General features: G+C 40.5%; 1 protein-coding gene and 1 long non-coding RNA gene across 9 annotated transcripts in view; one reads left to right on the top strand and one right to left on the bottom strand.

Moving 5' to 3' along the window:
* Positions 1-16,396, top strand: part of PAG1 (phosphoprotein membrane anchor with glycosphingolipid microdomains 1) — a 95,660-nt gene that overhangs the window by 39,264 nt on the left and 40,000 nt on the right. For 3 of the 8 annotated variants that reach the window (XM_079983160.1, XM_079983159.1, XM_079983157.1), the window contains exons 1-2: positions 11,020-11,223; positions 13,393-13,465. The exons of 2 other annotated variants lie outside the window; for them this stretch is intronic. The gene's annotated coding sequence lies outside the window, so the exon portion shown is untranslated. Of the gene's footprint in view, positions 1-11,019; positions 11,224-13,392; positions 13,466-16,396 lie in introns of those variants that run through there. 3 more of the 8 variants (XM_079983161.1, XM_079983158.1, XM_079983155.1) reach the window with 1 other exon arrangement.
* The window catches only part of LOC307219769, a 255,558-nt gene that overhangs the window by 216,705 nt on the left and 22,457 nt on the right, over positions 1-16,396 (bottom strand). The window lies entirely within an intron of this gene.

The following is a 16,396-nucleotide window of genomic DNA, read 5'->3' as shown; positions in this document are numbered from 1 at the left end:
CATTTTTTGGCAACTTTTTAATGGATTGTTAAATAAATGCTTCTTTTTTATTGCAGAAAATAATGGAATTTTTGCCCTTTCACATCAGAAGTTGAAAGAAGCTCTTGGATTGTGACACAGAGGCCATTCTTTATGATTAGGGCATAAGATACTAATACATTTTCTTCTTTTTAATGAGTTTGCGTTTATAACAGTTGCTTCAGGCCACAGTAATTTCAAACTCTTAATGGCCTTCAAAGGAGACTTGAATACTTACTTTCATATCGCTAAAGGCCTGTGTAAGCTGTCCAATATATTGATTTCAAAATATTCTAAGAGAATAAGGTTTGTAAGATAAAAGTCTGTTCTTTCACAACTTCAAGCAATGTCTACATCAATGTTTTATACAGAGACTAATTAGGAAAACAACACCATATAATCATAGCCAAGGCTGTTTTTTAGATGTCAGTAGTTTGAGGGGGAAATATAATATGTAACCAGAAGCCATAAAACATATATCTTTTTATAAAAATATTTCAAAATTATTTAGTGTACTTAAACATATCCCACCTAGCCATTGTAGTGACTGTCCACTGATGGAAGGGAATTCTGATGGAATGAAATAGGGAGGGGGACAGTTTTCAGTTATCCTATTTTGTATCTGATCCAGAGGGTTAGGGGACACCACCCCAAGAGCTGATTCAAATATGGGAGGTGTTGTGCAGAGGGTGCAGAAGAGAGTCATCAAAAGTTGCATTGCTCTGCGTTCTATTGATCGATTCTTTTCCATCAGCAGTCAGTCACCACTGGATTATCACTCATTAATTTAGAATGCTGCATGTTCTGACCTCAGCAAACCACTTAGCGTTTTCCTAAGAAGAGAGTCCAGCCCATCGGTAGGCAAACTAGGGCCTGGGGGCTGGATCCGGCCCAATCGCCTTCTAAATCCGGCCCGCGGATAGTCCAGGAATCAGTGTGTTTTTACATGAGTAGAATGTGTGCTTTTATTTAAAATGCATCTCTGGGTTATTTGTGGGGCATAGGAATTTGTTAATTCCCCCCCCCCCAAAAAAAAATATAGTCCGGCCCCCCACAAGGTCTGAGGGACAGTGGACCGGCCCCCTGCTGAAAAAGTTTGCTGACCCCAGCCACACATGATGTGTCCCCTAGAAGCTAGTAAACCAGAGTATATATAATGTGACACGACCTACCCTGCAATCATATAGCTCCTTTAGATTCACACTTTCTCAAGTCCACCATTCTGCCAAAGCAGCCAGGTCATGTAGCACTTGCCACTTCTGAATCACAGGGACTGAATCTCTGAGACCTCCTTTTGAATTCTGATGCCTTGACAGGAAAGGCCAGGGAGTCTGCTTTGTAAATAACACCTTGATTGCCCCATCTTTTTGCTCCCAAATGGTGTTAACAAATGCTCTCCTGCTTATGATTTGCCAGTTAACCTGTCAATCAAAGCAACCTGGCTGAAAAGACCATAAATGTCAAGTGTGATTCCTATAGCCCTTGGTCCCCAGAACTGATAATCTAACACAGGCAAAGGCAACCTTTGGCCCTCCAGATGTTTTGGCCTACAATTCCCATGCTCCCTAGCTAACAAGACCAGTGGTCAGGGATGATGGGAATTGTAGTTCAAAACATCTGGAGGGCCAAAGGTTGCCTATGCCTGATCTAACAGTTGATCTCCAACAGTCTTGCATTGGTTAGCTAACTCTTTAAAAAGGTGCACACACATTAAAGTACCATTCTGCTTTTTTTATGTCTCTTGGTCCTGGAATACTTGGTTTTTCAGATTTAGTTTTAACTCGAAATACTAGGGAATACCTTCAGCAATAGGAAAGGGCTTTTGCTGAAACTCTGGAGAGCTGCTGCCAGAGTTTGGGGCAGATAGACCAGTGGTCCAAACCATTATAAAGTGGCTTTTTATCTCTGTAATTAATTTATTTAGACCATATGTTCACTAGCCAATCAATAAAAGTCCTCTGGGCAGTTCACACAGTTCAAACAATTAAAACATTAAAATACATAATTGGAACATTTACATTAATCAATCCATTTCTTGCCTAAGGACCAGAACAAGGAGCATTGAAACCACAGCATAAATAATGTATTTCAAGGGCAAACATTCTAAAAGGTCTAAGACTTTGCAAAGTCCTCACCAGGTGTGGAAAAGTTCTGGAATGTCTCACTGGGGAGGGCATTCTACCCTTCTTGTTAATAACCACACACCTGGTGGCAATACCAAGGGGTGGGAATCAGGGAGGGCACAGAAAGAGCAAAATACAGTGGTAGCTCGGGTTACAGACACTTCAGGTTACAGACGCTTCAGGTTACAGACTCCGCTAACCCAGAAATAGTATCTCAGGTTAAGAACTTTGCTTCAGGATGAGAACAGAAATTGTGCGGCGGTGGCGTGGCAGCAGCGGGAGGCCCCATTAGCTAGTGGTACCTCAGGTTCAGAACAGTTTCAGGTTAAGAATGCATCTCCAGAACGAATTAAGTTCTTAACCCGTGGTACCACTGGCGTGCTCTGGTCCATGGGGTCACGAAGAGTCGGACACGACTAAACGACTAAACAACACCACCACCACCACTGTATATTTATAGGTTGGTGAGAAAGAAAAGTAGCCTATGTTAATGGCAAGAGTTCAGAAATAGGAGGGGGCAAGGGGGTGCTTTCCCGCCCCCCAGCACCCACCTCACCTCTCTAGGCAGAAGAGCCTGGAGAAGGTCCTTCAGTCACGATCTCAAGGTTTGAGCAGGTATATAAAGCCAATAGATAATCTGTGTAAGGCAGCTAGATGATTTCACAGTTCAGAAGCAATTTGGGGGATTCAGCCCCTGAGGCAATAAGGGTTAACAGAAGCATTGCTTACAGCTCTGTATCAAACTGCATTATGAGGGAGCATAATATTCAACTCGGATAGCTTTGGATATAATTCCTGTTCCTGAAGCCTTTCAGCTCTGTGTTCTTATGAGCTGGCACCAAGGAACGTGGGTGGGTGGGGGGGAATCAAAGGATGATTAGGCTGTGAATTTTGCTTAGAAATAACTGTGGTTTTTTCCCTTTTGTGAATTTACTTCCAGGCCTGTGTGTGCCTATTGTTAAGACCTGAGTCCTAATAACGGCAATATGGCAACTTTTGTTTTAAATGGAGAGGGAAATGCCACTGACAAAAGGCAAATCCTATAGGCATTGGGTTTTGTGTTTGTTTGTTTGCTCATCAATAACACTGTGTTAAAGAGCAAACTATGACAAATGAAAACAAATACCGGTACATTATTGATACTGTTGTGGAAATGCTTCTTGGGCAACGGCAGTTACCAAAGCAGTATTACGGAAAGCACTAAAATTAAAATCTAATGAAGCCTCAGCTCAAACTTTAAAACATCCTATGACATGCTCTGTTGGGGTGGTAGCCGACTAACTCGTAATCATTGAAATCAATGGGCTTTATGATTGTGTTCAACTGACTGTTACTTAGGTCTGTTAATTTCAGTGAGCGAACCCTCAGAACAGCACACAAAGGAAGGGGAATCATTTCATCTGGCATAGCACAACTTTGAATTCCACCCAAAGGGTCTACTTTGAGTAAAAGTTAGCTGACTTACTATATGTATATTTGTAAGTACTCTTGTGCTGATTCTTAAATGCTTTTAGATTTATGCTAGTAAGAGATGGCCCTGTATGGTTATGACAACAGAGGTGTAGCTTTGCTAATGGTTTAGAAAAGCAGTATCAGCATTTTGGCCTTTCCCTAATGGAGGGCAAAACTGTGGCTCAGCTGAATCAGTTTAAAAGCCATTTTTCAAAAACCAGGGGTTTCTGCTAATGCATTCTCTCCCTTTTTTGATAGCTGGCAGAGGGGATTTATGTTGTTTTAATTCAGTGGTGCTTCAAACAGAGGAGATATGATCAGCTGATATGCATGGGTCATATTAACACTTCACTTACTGGGAACGTTGAATGAAAAAACGGGATCAGCTCTTGGAGAGGAAATGCTGGTGAGACGCAGCTGGAATATATATATAAATAAGAGGCTGAAGGGAGGAGGAAGTTGGATACAGAGCTGTAAATGGATGGGGGACCCAAGCAGTGAAGAGTGCTCATTCATGGGAGACGTTTATGAGGTCATAAATTATGTCTTGGGCTATTACTGAGTATGTTTGTTTGATGGTCCTAATATAGTGGTGGTGTTTGGAAGCTCTTGTATTGATTTAGTTTAGCCCATTAAAAAAAAGGGGGGGCCTTTTATTTCCTGGCTTCTTCTCCACAGCTTCAGAATTAGTATGGCTTGAAAAGCACACAAAATAACTAGGAAGAGGCATGCATGGGCTCTGGTGCTTCCCATCTGCCACTGCTTTCCCCCCTCTACCCCAATTCTTATTTTGCTCTGTCTGGCCCTTTTACTCTCTCTACATTTTCTCCTCCAACTTCTACCATTTGCCATTGTAAGAGGAGGAGGAGGAGGAAGAATGAGTGTCCTGTACATGAGAGGTCTATTCTTCTCCCCCACAGCCTTGCTTGTAACCAACAGCTTGCAAAGTCAGGTCTCTTGTAATAGTAAGGGTGCCAAAGAAAAACAAGTGGCCCTTTTAGCTCCTTAGGTTGACCGAGTCTTGCTAAAAAGAAACTTGACAGAACCAGCATGTTGCAGAATTCTATATTTGGAGTTCTATATTTTTAATAACTTAGGTTCTAATCCAATTTACTACCCTTATTTGCATGGGAAATGGGTGGTGGTGGTTTTCTTCTTAAATGTGGTACCTGAAATTGTCCTAACAGTTTAAAGTTGAGGGGGTTGTTTACCATGGCAGCTAGTAGTATTTTTATTTTATTTTATTCAAATGCATGTATTAGTGAAAACAACATACACAAATGCATTATATAAAAAATATATTAAAAAATTGTCCAGTAGCACCTTAGAGACCAACTAAGTTTGTTCTTGCTATAAGCATGCACACGAAAAGCTTATACCAAACTTAATTGGTCTCTAAGGTGCTACTGGACAATTTTTTTATATGTTTTGACTGTGTCAGACCAACACGGCTACCTACCCGAGTCTAGAACAAATGCATTATATTAGAGGAAATTGCTTTGCAAAAATGACTATATTAAGCAAAATTGCATACCGAAAAATGTGTCTATTAGGAGAAATTCCCACCAAAATGCTGATGAATAAAATATATTTGCAATGAAGTAAGTAGACTCCAGAGCATTGCATATCATACTGCAAAGGTTCTGAAGATGTCTAGGTTTCTGTTGGTCCTGAAGACTGAAAATTCACTTTAGGTGTAAGTGCAGAATTGAATGCATTCCTTTTCATAGTGCTTGATGTCACAGCAAATCCTTCACCACAAATAATTATGAAACTTGATATATATTTAGGAACATTCCACAATATTCAGTATTTTATATTCATCTGCTTAATTGTTTGACTATGAAGAAAGGATGAGATGACTAGTACAAGGACCCACAGATTCTTTCGAGACTTTCCATTTCAAGAGCCAGAAATATTTTGCATAATTCATCTTATTTCCCTCTCCCCACATTGTTTCTAGTCAATTGCTTTCCCGATATTAATTTACACTCTTTGCATTGAATACATGTAATAGCAGTTTTGCTGCCTGAGTTCCCACAATACCAGCAAATGATCTTATTTCAGGGGTAGCTAAGTTCTTTTCACCATCATCATAGAACTATCATTGATTTATCAGAAGCAGAAGCAGCTGCATGCCCCTTGGGAAAGTTCACAGCTGTCTGCAGCTGCTGCGGTAAATTTCTCTCATAAGAATCCAATGCGAGAAAGGAAAGAAACTTCAGGAAATAATGTTAACTCTGTGTTTTGTGCATGGCTGTAGTGATGAAAAGCATTACAGGCAACTGATTAAAATATTGGTCTCCTTCCCTCTTCCTCCCCCCGCCACTGCAATTTTCACTTTATTCATTGCAGTAATATATTCCAACAAATGATCAAACTACACCATACATAGAAATGAATACTGTATTAGTATTTATCCCTGAATACGTGATATTTCTCTTCAGTCATAGTTTTAATTAAAGAGCAGAGGCAATTTGTGTTGAGCGTCCAAAATGATAAATAAAATCTCATTGTTTCAGTAAACAATCCAATTGTAAGATTAAGCGTTCCTCATTTGTCCATATTTCATAGCAGGTCCTGTCTCATTGTTCATACTGTTTACATATGTAACAAAGTCGTACCAAGTTGTTGTTTTTTCAAAACTTAGATACATTTATTTTATACCTACAGTGGTACCTCGAGTTAAGTACTTAATTCGTTCCAGAGGTCTGTTCTTATCCTGAAACTTTTCTTAACCTGAAGCACCACTTTAGCTAATGCGGCCTCCTGCTGCCGCTGCGCCACCAAAGCACAATTTCTGTTCGCATCCTGAAGCAAAGTTCTTAACCCGAGGTAATATTTCTGGGTTAGTGGAGTCTGTAACCAGAAGCATATGTAACCTGAAGCGTATGTAACCCGAGGTACCACTCTATAGGTTGTGTGATCCAGTGCCTAAGCCAATACCACTTACATGCTGTAATCAATAAAAGTTGTGGCCTTTTCAGCCCGTTAACCTAAATACTTGTGTCCTTATTCACCACTACGCGGGTGCGGGTCCTTGACTTACAATAGAGGGAGTTGTGAGACAACAACATCTGGAGAGCCATAGGTTCCGCATCCCTAGTCTAATGCTGAATATTTCATTAATCAGTTCCGAAACAGATGTCAACACCTTTGAAGTTAAAGAGCTAAGGTTTTCTACAGCAAGCATATTTTGAAATTCAGCAGTTTCCAGACATTAATGGAACACAGGCCACTTTCAAAAGGTGGATAGAAAACAGTGCTGCTGTTTCACAAAAAGAACACCAGATTGGTGATTTTTTTTTTAAAAAAGCTCTTTTTCCTAATTACTTTGCCTAGTGTTGTCACTGGAATGGCAACAAGATGTCAGTCTTTCCTCTTTGTATTTTTATAGGGGAAATCTTAAGATTAATTATCTGTTAAGGTGCAGTCATATTGCATGGTTTCCCTTTCTGGTGGATGGGCATAATTTTAGTTTCATGAATATTTAATTTCCAAAGTCCTCCATTATGCTGACATCCAGTGACTTGGCATATTATTTGACATGCTTTTTAATCAGATTTGGCATGTCAGAAAAGTGTTTTTATTACGATTCCCTTGTGTTTTGAGAGCTTAGCAATTTCATTTAGCTAAATGAAATATTCTGCATAATTCAAACTATATCTAGGGATTTCTTATTACTCGGTCATGACAACATGGTAAAATGATTGGTTTTTGTCATTTTCCTAGCCATATTACTTTAAATGCATGTGAAAGTCGCAAGTATGGAGGGGGGGAAAGGCATGATTGGAAATCTAATTAAGAAATGAAAATAACAGCATGAAAGACTACTAAGCCTGTCAGTTATTTCATCTTCTTAAATGAGGCACAGAATAGTACTCATGAAATGGTATGACAGGCAGTTCAAGATGTCCAACAACTGAAATACTTACTAGAAACATGCATATTTATTATACTTTTCATTGCATTTCCCCCCATTAACAAGACATTAACAAGTGGTGTGGGGTGAATACAGCTAGAGGAGCAATAGTCAGTGGTGCATCTAAGGCTCTGTTGAATTGCCACCTTTGGATTCTATGGGACGGAGGACATGAAATAAATTTAATAAATAATATGCAATTTATTTGTCCCTTTCCTAAAAAAGGAAAACAAATGTTTAAAAGCCTATTTTCAATAAGTATGCACTTGGAATTTTTTATTCAGTGGCCTGCTAGGCTCCAGTTTTGAAGCCTTCCTTCAAATGCCTATTCAGAATATGCACAAGCAATAGGATTTCATGCATGCTTCGGGTAGGCAGTGGGTGCCATAGGTGGGACCCCTCAATTTATCTTGGATGAAGTTGTGAGGGGTAATACTGAAATGAGTGTGGAGGACACACAATATTGCTATTAGGTTAATCAGACCTTGCCATCAATGAAACATCAAGTGTATTATAAGATTTACAATATTTTGCTGGCTATCATCACTGCAAGTCAAAACTTAACAATGGCTATCATTCTGTTGAGACTTTCATCAGCTACAAATTGCTTCATGCAAATTTTCTGGGTTGACACTTTTTCAGTTGAGCTCCATGTATTCTTGTGTCCACATCACAACACCTCTATAGTCAACCAAATTATCAAAGCTATTTCAGGGCACATAGTCGTTTGCATGATCAGGACATGTGTTCAAGAGTCTACAAGCTTAGCTGAGTGTATGAAAAACCATTGAAAGTTTTATTGCTTTCAAGTTTCAGCTCTGCTCAAGAGAAGACAATTGTAATTTGCATGAGACTTCCTCATGCAACCACCTCTGCACCTGATGTTGCAGGGAAAGGAATCACTGGTATTGGCTTTAGAGCTACAGCAGGGTGGTTGTATGAATCTACTCTATCCACTGAGTTTGCTCTTGGCCTGTTACTATCAATATCTGAAAAAAAATATTTGGGTTGAAAAGACTGAGAGTCAACTTGGGCAAGACTTTTATTGCTACCTGGGCCTCCATGAACATTCCGGTACAGTCATACCTCAGAAGTCGAATGTCTTGCGAGTTGAACGCTTTGGCTCCCGAATGCCGCAAACCCAGAAGTGAGTGTTCCGGTTTGCAAATGTTCTTTGGAACCTGAATGTCTGACACAGGTTCTGCTTGGCTGCAGGAGCTTCCTGCAGTCAATCGGAAGCCACGCCTTGGTTTCTGAATGTTTTGGAAGTCGAACAGACTTCTGGAACGCATTCCGTTCTGTTTCTGAGGTACGACCGCAATTGTTCCTAAACAGCATACTTCTTTGAGAGGCAGGGTAGCCCCCTGCTAGATACAGGCAAAATCTCCAGTTCTCAGAACTGGGAGCTACTTGTCAGTAGTGTGTCTGTCTTAGGAGAATTCAGCTCCACTTTATTGTTCCTCATCTGGGCCACTTCTGTGTCCATATGGATATATTCAATAATGCTTAGTTGAATTAAAGGTTATTCTGGGTCTGGACTCATGGTAGTTCACTGTACCTACGTGAAGTAAGATTTCATTTTGATAGGTAATCTTTCATTTTTATGTTATTAACTGCAATAAGATGGATCCAAAACAGCTGGTGTTCTGCAGTCTCCAAGACCACATCAGCTGCTCTGGCACATTAAACCTTGAGCTACATTTGAGAATAAAGTGCTGCACTACCTTGATGCAGTTTGACCTTAAAAAAAGAAAACCTAGCTCTGCTTTGCCTCAAGCAATAAATGTTTTTAAAAACCTCCATAAGATTTATGTGTTATTTCCCTTTTGCCATTTATTGGATCGTACAAGTAGCATTACATGTACTGAATGTACATACAGTGCTGGCCTTGTAGCATTACTTGGTTTTATTCATTTTTATAATAAATATTGAAGCAGGCTTTTAAAGGAGGAAAAAGGCCCACAATCTTCTATCAGTCAGGCAGCACAGGCCATTTCCTCTAGGCCATCGCTCTTCATTTTTATATAGTTAATACATTGTCATAATGAGTAGGAACATGACAAAATTTCATCATGGACATTGTCAGCCTCAATCTGTTCAAAACTCATTTGTGGAAAATAAAAGGGCCTCCATTTAGCTTGTGAGTGAGTTGCCATTTAATTACATAATTACTGCATTGGGACGCATCATCTGGGAATTGTATTGACTGTGTCGTTGTGTCAGACTTGTGCAGTTGTGGGGATCCTGCAAAATTAATGTATATGGCACTCAACTCATCTGTTTCATATTAAGGGTGCATTCCGTTGTCTGAAGTTACACTTGGAAGAACTTTGGCAGATTTCCTGTGACCCTTGCTGGATACAGCCAATGGTCCACCTGATACAACATTCTGTCTATACAAGTGGCTAGCCAAATGCCCCTGGGAAACACTCAAGTAGGGCATGATGGCGAATAGCCACCGTCTATTTATCTGTAGCATCTGGTGACTCTCAATCAGCCTCTGGCAGTCTTTGAAGGAAAATGTAGGAGGATGGTCGAGATATGGTCAAGTAGCCGCCACTGCATGGGTTTAATCAAATACATGTGCTACCAGACAGCATAAAATCAGAATGGGCAGAAAGGTTTGGTTTTTAAAAAAACAGAAAGGTTTGGTTTTTAAAAAACATTCTTTTCATTGGAAGACACACTGGTATCTTTCCAGCACTGTCTGGAAGGATACTTAATTTAATAGTGTACTATATGGCTCTATAGTGAAATGTTATTGATAGCAGAGGAACTGCTTAGCCTATAAACCACAAGTTTATATCATTTTAATATTTTTATCATTTAGGTGCTCTAATGCACGAAAGATCATTGCACCAATATGATCACTGCACAGCAAGCATTCAGTATCCGCAGAATCATTTTGCATTTTCTTGAAATTAGTCTCCTTGCCTTGAAGGAGCAAAGTGAGCCCCCAGTCACCCAAAGATTTATTCATCCGCTATCATCACACAAATCCCACTTCAAACTCTTGCTCTATCATTCATAATGCAAGTTCTCAATTCCCGAAGCCCGGTCTCTGTTCAAAGACCAAATCTGTTTCGAAACAGAGAGTAGCCAGAAGATTTATCCACACTCAGCTGACAATCTGTGAGATTTTCTTCTTGCTCTTTTGTTTTGCTCTTGATGGCTTGAAGCAGACTTTCCATACCCAGAAAATGGATGTTCCAGATGTTTGCTTTCACATCCAGTCACTTAGAAAGTATAAAGCCATTGTTAAATCTACGCTATTGAATAATAATTAAAAAATCATATTCTTTTGCTGTCATTTTAATAATGATGACTGGCACTGAGGAAGGGGACACACTAAAATATACTAGCGATTTCCTGTCATCCGTTCTCACCCTAGTTAGATTGCTTTGAAAGGAGGAGGAGGGAAAAGTCCAGAGCTGTACATGAGAGGAGTGTCTTTGTGATACTATTCATTCTCTGTTCTGACAGAGAAGGCATTGTTTGCTCACTGTAATAGGCTTGGCAGCCAAATAAGGTAGGGATCTGTGCTGCGCATACAGATTCAGAAAGTAGCAGAGCGGGCAAGAATCTGAAAATTCCAAGAACCAGATCACTGGGAAGGACTTCATAGCATGCTGTGCATATAGCGTGTTTGGTATTGCCTTTGCATGACAATCTGTGCGGTTCTGAATGAAGAAGCATGTAAGAATAAAGGTAATTTTTTAAAAATTGTTTTGCTTTTACAGTGATTAATTAAAACTGCTAATAAGCCATCACCTTAACACAGAAATTTAAACACTGAACATCTGCAGCCTTATTTTGACTCTGAGGATCATTTAAGTTCAGCGCTGGTGCCTCCCCACTGTGCTTATGTTGACTGGATTAACATTTAATGAGGGAACTTGTGTGAAGAAGAAAAGGCCATTTAGGCTGCTTTAGCTGTTGCATTCTAGCCAGCAGCTAATATTTATATGCAGTGTGGTTTGGGGATCTTGCTAATAGGAATGCATTTCTGCAAAGCCACTAGATGAGGTTAAATAGCTTTGCACACTTATATAGCTCCTTGCCTCTTGGTCACTTCCTGTGAACAATATTGTGACGCTAATATTATTTCCACATCATACAACAAAATGGAAACAAGCATGCATTATTAAATATTATTAAGCAATATTTATTAAAGCATTATGAGTAATGGATTGCAAACTGTGTCAAAGCTGACATTTAAGTAGTAATTCGTGTGTTTGCCCTGGTCACCTCAGCGATTATTCCTTCATAACATCAATCTCCTCTATTTTGTCTCATTTCTTTTTTCTTTTCTTTTTTAAAAATGAAAATCATGAATGTTTCACACATGCACAAACAGGCACACATTTGAGTGCTTATCAGTCTTCTGGCTGTTTTAATTGCTGCTGTGCTCTGAAAAATATTCAGGGTTCAACAGCCATTATTAGTGAACTAGAAACAAGAGGGGGGTTTTTCTGAGAAGTAGTCTAAAAATATCTAGTCTTTTGAGGAGGGAGCTGGGTGGCTTTGCTTGTTTAACTTCTCCCAAGTTGTGGGTTTTTTTGGGGGGGGGGCTGAAAATGGAACCATGCTCATGATTTACCTAAAGGGAAGCAGAAATTGGAGCGATACATAGCATCAAAGTAGCATCCAGGCTTTTATTCCAGAGAACCCTGCTCATGCTTCCTGTGGATCTGCTCACAAGTTCTGATCTTGTGGGGCTTTTGCTACTTTGTACTCCTGAGGTGTCTCAATCCCCAGGGAGCAACTTCTCTAAGAAGCAAAACACACTGCGTTGTGTATGTGACTCTGGAAACATGCTGCATGACGACAGCAGCTCTTGCCTATCTCATTTAAAAACTGCTATCTGATTAAGAGCAGCAGCAAGCTGTCCAGCTGCATTTCAACTGTCATTGTTGGTGAACAAGTAAAAGATGTTTCCTGGCCTAAATCAATCGGTTCAAATCTGTGTTATGGGCTGCTTAGAGATTACTTTGTGTCAGAAGACATTTAAAGCCTATTTACATGTTACCTTTGTAGTATAACATGAGATGTGCGTTGTTGTTTTTTAAATTCACCTAAATGCAAAAGCCTCCTGTTCTCACAGTGGCCAACCAGATGCCATGGGGAAGCCTGCAAGCTGGAGATGAGTTGCAGCAGTATTTCCCCAGCAACTGGTGTTCAGAGGCATAACAGTGGAGGCAGAACATACGGTAGCCATTGTGGCTAATAGCCATTGATAGCCTTGCCCTCCATGAATTTGTCCGATCCTCTTTAAAAGCCAACCAAGTTAGCAGCCATCACCATCTTCTGTGGGAGCAAGCTTCTTTTATCTGTCCCGAATTTGCAAACATTCAGCTTCAATTGGATGTACAATGGTACCTCGGGTTACAGACGCTTCAGGTTACAGATGCTTCAGGTTACAGACTCCGCTAACCCAGAAATAGTACCTTGGTTTAAGAATTTTACCTCAGGATGAGAACAGAAATTGTGCGCTGGTGGCAGCAGGAGGCCCCATTAGCTAAAGTGGTGCTTCAGGTTAAGAATGGACCTCCAGAACAAATTAAGTTCTTAACCCGAGGTACCACTGTACACTAGTTCTAGTGTTACAAAAGAGGGAAGAAAATGTTTGCACCGTTTTATTGTTTCACTTCTTAACTTGTCGTTTCTCTAAACTAAGAAGTCCCGAATTCTGTGATGTTTCCTCATAGGACAGTTGATCCATTCCTTTGATTATTTTCATTGCCCTTTTCTGAGCGTTTGTTTGAGGTGACCAGAACTATACACAGTATTCCAAATGTGGTTGCACCATAGATTTGTATACAATGGCATTCTGATACCAGCAGTTTTATTTTCAATTCCTTTCCTACTGATCTCTAGGAACATGCCTTTTTCACAGCTGGGTCTACATCTTCATCGAGCTATCCAGTACAACCCCAAGGTCTTTTTCCAGGTCAGTCACCAACAATTCATACCCCATGGGTATATATGTGAAAGTAAAATTTTTGTTTCAGCATGCATCACTTTTTTAGAAGGCTGAGTTAGAGGCATTAAACCCACTGGCTTTATCCCATCCCCACCTGTGAATTTCAGAGCAGCAAATTCTAAATTGTATTAATTTCAGTCCCCTGTTAGCTCTCAAAACAGGGGAGGGGTATTATGGGGCATATACAGTGGTGCCCCGCAAGACAAATGCCTCGCAAGACGAAAAACTCGCTAGACGAAAGGGTTTTCAATTTTTCGAGGTGCTTCGCAAGACGAATTTCCCTATGGGCTTGCTTCGCAAGACGAAAACGTCTTGCGAGTGTGCTTCCTTTTTCTTAAAGCTGTTAATACCCAGGGAATCCGCACTCCGCAAGACGAAAAAATCGCAAGATGAAGCAACTCGCGGAACGAATTAATTTCGTCTTGCGAGGCACCACTGTACACAGTGGGACACATATGGCTTCTAAGCTATCTGAATTGTGTCTAATACAGCACCTTCATTTTGAATTAAAGCAAGAGCTTGTTGCCTTTTGAGAGCTGGTGAAGGTGAAATAGGAACCTCACCAAGACTTAATTGCCTTTGCATTCATATGGGGAGAAGTGATCAAAATATACTAATGTAAGTTGAGAGTAGCTGTGCACATGCCCTAGATATATGTTCAGCTAGTCAGTTTCTAGTAAACTCACTAAGCGCACATCTGATTATCTGAGATTACAAAACCACTTCCTTCTTGTATCTTTCTCTCTATGTTTACTTGAAATGTAATAAGAGTCTCACTGACTCAGTCAACTTCCCTGTGCTTAAGAAGATTTAAAAATGTGAGTTGTTAACATGCTACGTGTGTTTCATGTAAGCTCTTGTACCCTAAGGGTGAGGTGTCCTGGAAATACCCCGAATGCCTGATTAAACATTCCCATAGATATGCTGCTTTATTTATTAAAACACATGGGCTGCAATTCGGCATACAGCTGTTTCCGCAGAAGCTCCACTGAAATTAATGTAACTTCTACAAGGGCAACTGTAGGAGGGATTGCAAGCCATATGACCTACAATATGTATTTTAGCTGTTAACAGTTGAACTACACATGTTCTGATGTCCAAAATAATTGGAAGAATTGGGCGTGCTGGTTGTGATGTAAAAGCAGAAATATATTATAAGCAGCAGAGGTGGAATTCTAAAACCCTTCTTTGCTACTCAATACTAAAGTGGGGGGGAGCAATCAACTGTGTGGGGGGGGGTCAGCAGGACATTTAGGGGATAAAAGACCATTGGGGGCAGTGATGTAATCACCTAGGATGGATGCCTAATTTGATCTTGCCCCTTAACCTAGATAATTCTCCCACATACAACCACTCATTTTTATGTATACATTTGAACTCCACCCCCAACAATGAGTGGGATATGATCCAGAGCCCACGTGGATTAAGAAAAGCTATCATTTAATAAATATTTTGACACCAGACACTAACTTCTAACACTGGTGACAGCAATGAAGGGCCCACAATTCAGTTCTTAAACCATTTGGGCAAAAAATATGTTTGTTGGGCTGTTGCTACACTAGCTTCTTCAAATTCCTATGAACTCTCAAATGGCTTTACTTTCCATTTTTAGTGGAGAAGGACTTGAATTAACTCATAGGGATCTGCTTCATAGGGAGCCAGTGTGGTGTAGTGGTTAAGAGTGGTGGACTCATAATCTGGGGAACCGGGTTCGCGTCTCCGCTCCTCCACATGCAGCTGCTGGGTGACCTTGGGCTAGCCACACTTCTTTTAAGTCTCTCAGCCCCACTCACCTCACAGAGTGTTTGTTGTGGGGGAGGAAGGGAAAGGAGAATGTTAGCCGCTTTGAGACTCCTTCGGGTAGTGATAAAACGGGATATCAAATCCGAACTCTTCTTCTTCTTCTGTTTCTACTTACAGCTGTAAGATTGACTATTGCCAAGTTTTGGGAAGCCCCAACTTCCAATATGTTTGAAAACTGGTACCAAAAAATTGGTTCTTGGCCCTAATGGGACAGTTGATTGCACAAAGAACCGTACAAATATATAATGCTCAAACAGACAATGTTAATGAGGTTTGGTATAGTTTTATTATATAGAGAGCTTCAAAGGAACGCAATTACCAATCTCCCTCCACACATGGATTTTTATGGCAGGGCACTGAAATAAGATATTCTTCAGAACTGGTATCCTCATGTCAAATACAGAGTCTTGAAAAACAGACCTTTCCTTGGTTGCGTATTTCCCTTGTTGTATTTGTTTTGTTACATATAAATATCAATAAAATACATATCATAAAAAGGCTATCAGGAACCTGGGTCAAGGTTAAGCTTGCTGCCTCCCAGCTATTGTTCAGCTCTGCAAATGACTTCCAAATAGGTAACGGTAAAGGACCCCTGACCGTTAAGTCCAGTCGTGAACGACTCTGGGGTTGTGGCACTCATCTCACTTTACTGGCCGAGGGAGCCGGCGTTAGTCCGCACATGGTTTTTCCCGGTCATGTGGCCGGCATGACTAAGCCGCTTCTAGCAAAACCAGAGCAGCGTGCAGAAACACCGTTTACCTTCCTGCCAGAGCGGTACCTATTTATCTACTTGCACTTTTGACATGCTTTTGAACTGCTAGGTTGGCAGGAGCTGGGACTGAACAATGGGAGCTCACCCTGTCATGGGTATTCGAACCGCCGACCTTCCGATCGGCAAGTCCAAGGCTCAGTGGTTTACACCACAGCGCAACCCGCGTCCCATGACTTCCAAATACCACACTACTATTTGCAAAGTAACCTGTAGCTACACCTTAATCTTCTGCTTTGAAGTTACCAGGCTGCCTTTCTCATCACAAGGTCTGCTTAATTTTACCCTGCTTTCACATCTTCTTTGTATTTAAGGTACAACTGAGG

The sequence above is a fragment of the Podarcis cretensis genome (genome assembly GCF_951804945.1).
Source record: "Podarcis cretensis genome assembly, chromosome: 7".
Taxonomy (NCBI): domain Eukaryota; kingdom Metazoa; phylum Chordata; class Lepidosauria; order Squamata; family Lacertidae; genus Podarcis; species Podarcis cretensis.
Note: the sequence above shows the minus strand (reverse complement) of the source record. Positions and strands in the feature narration are given on the sequence as shown.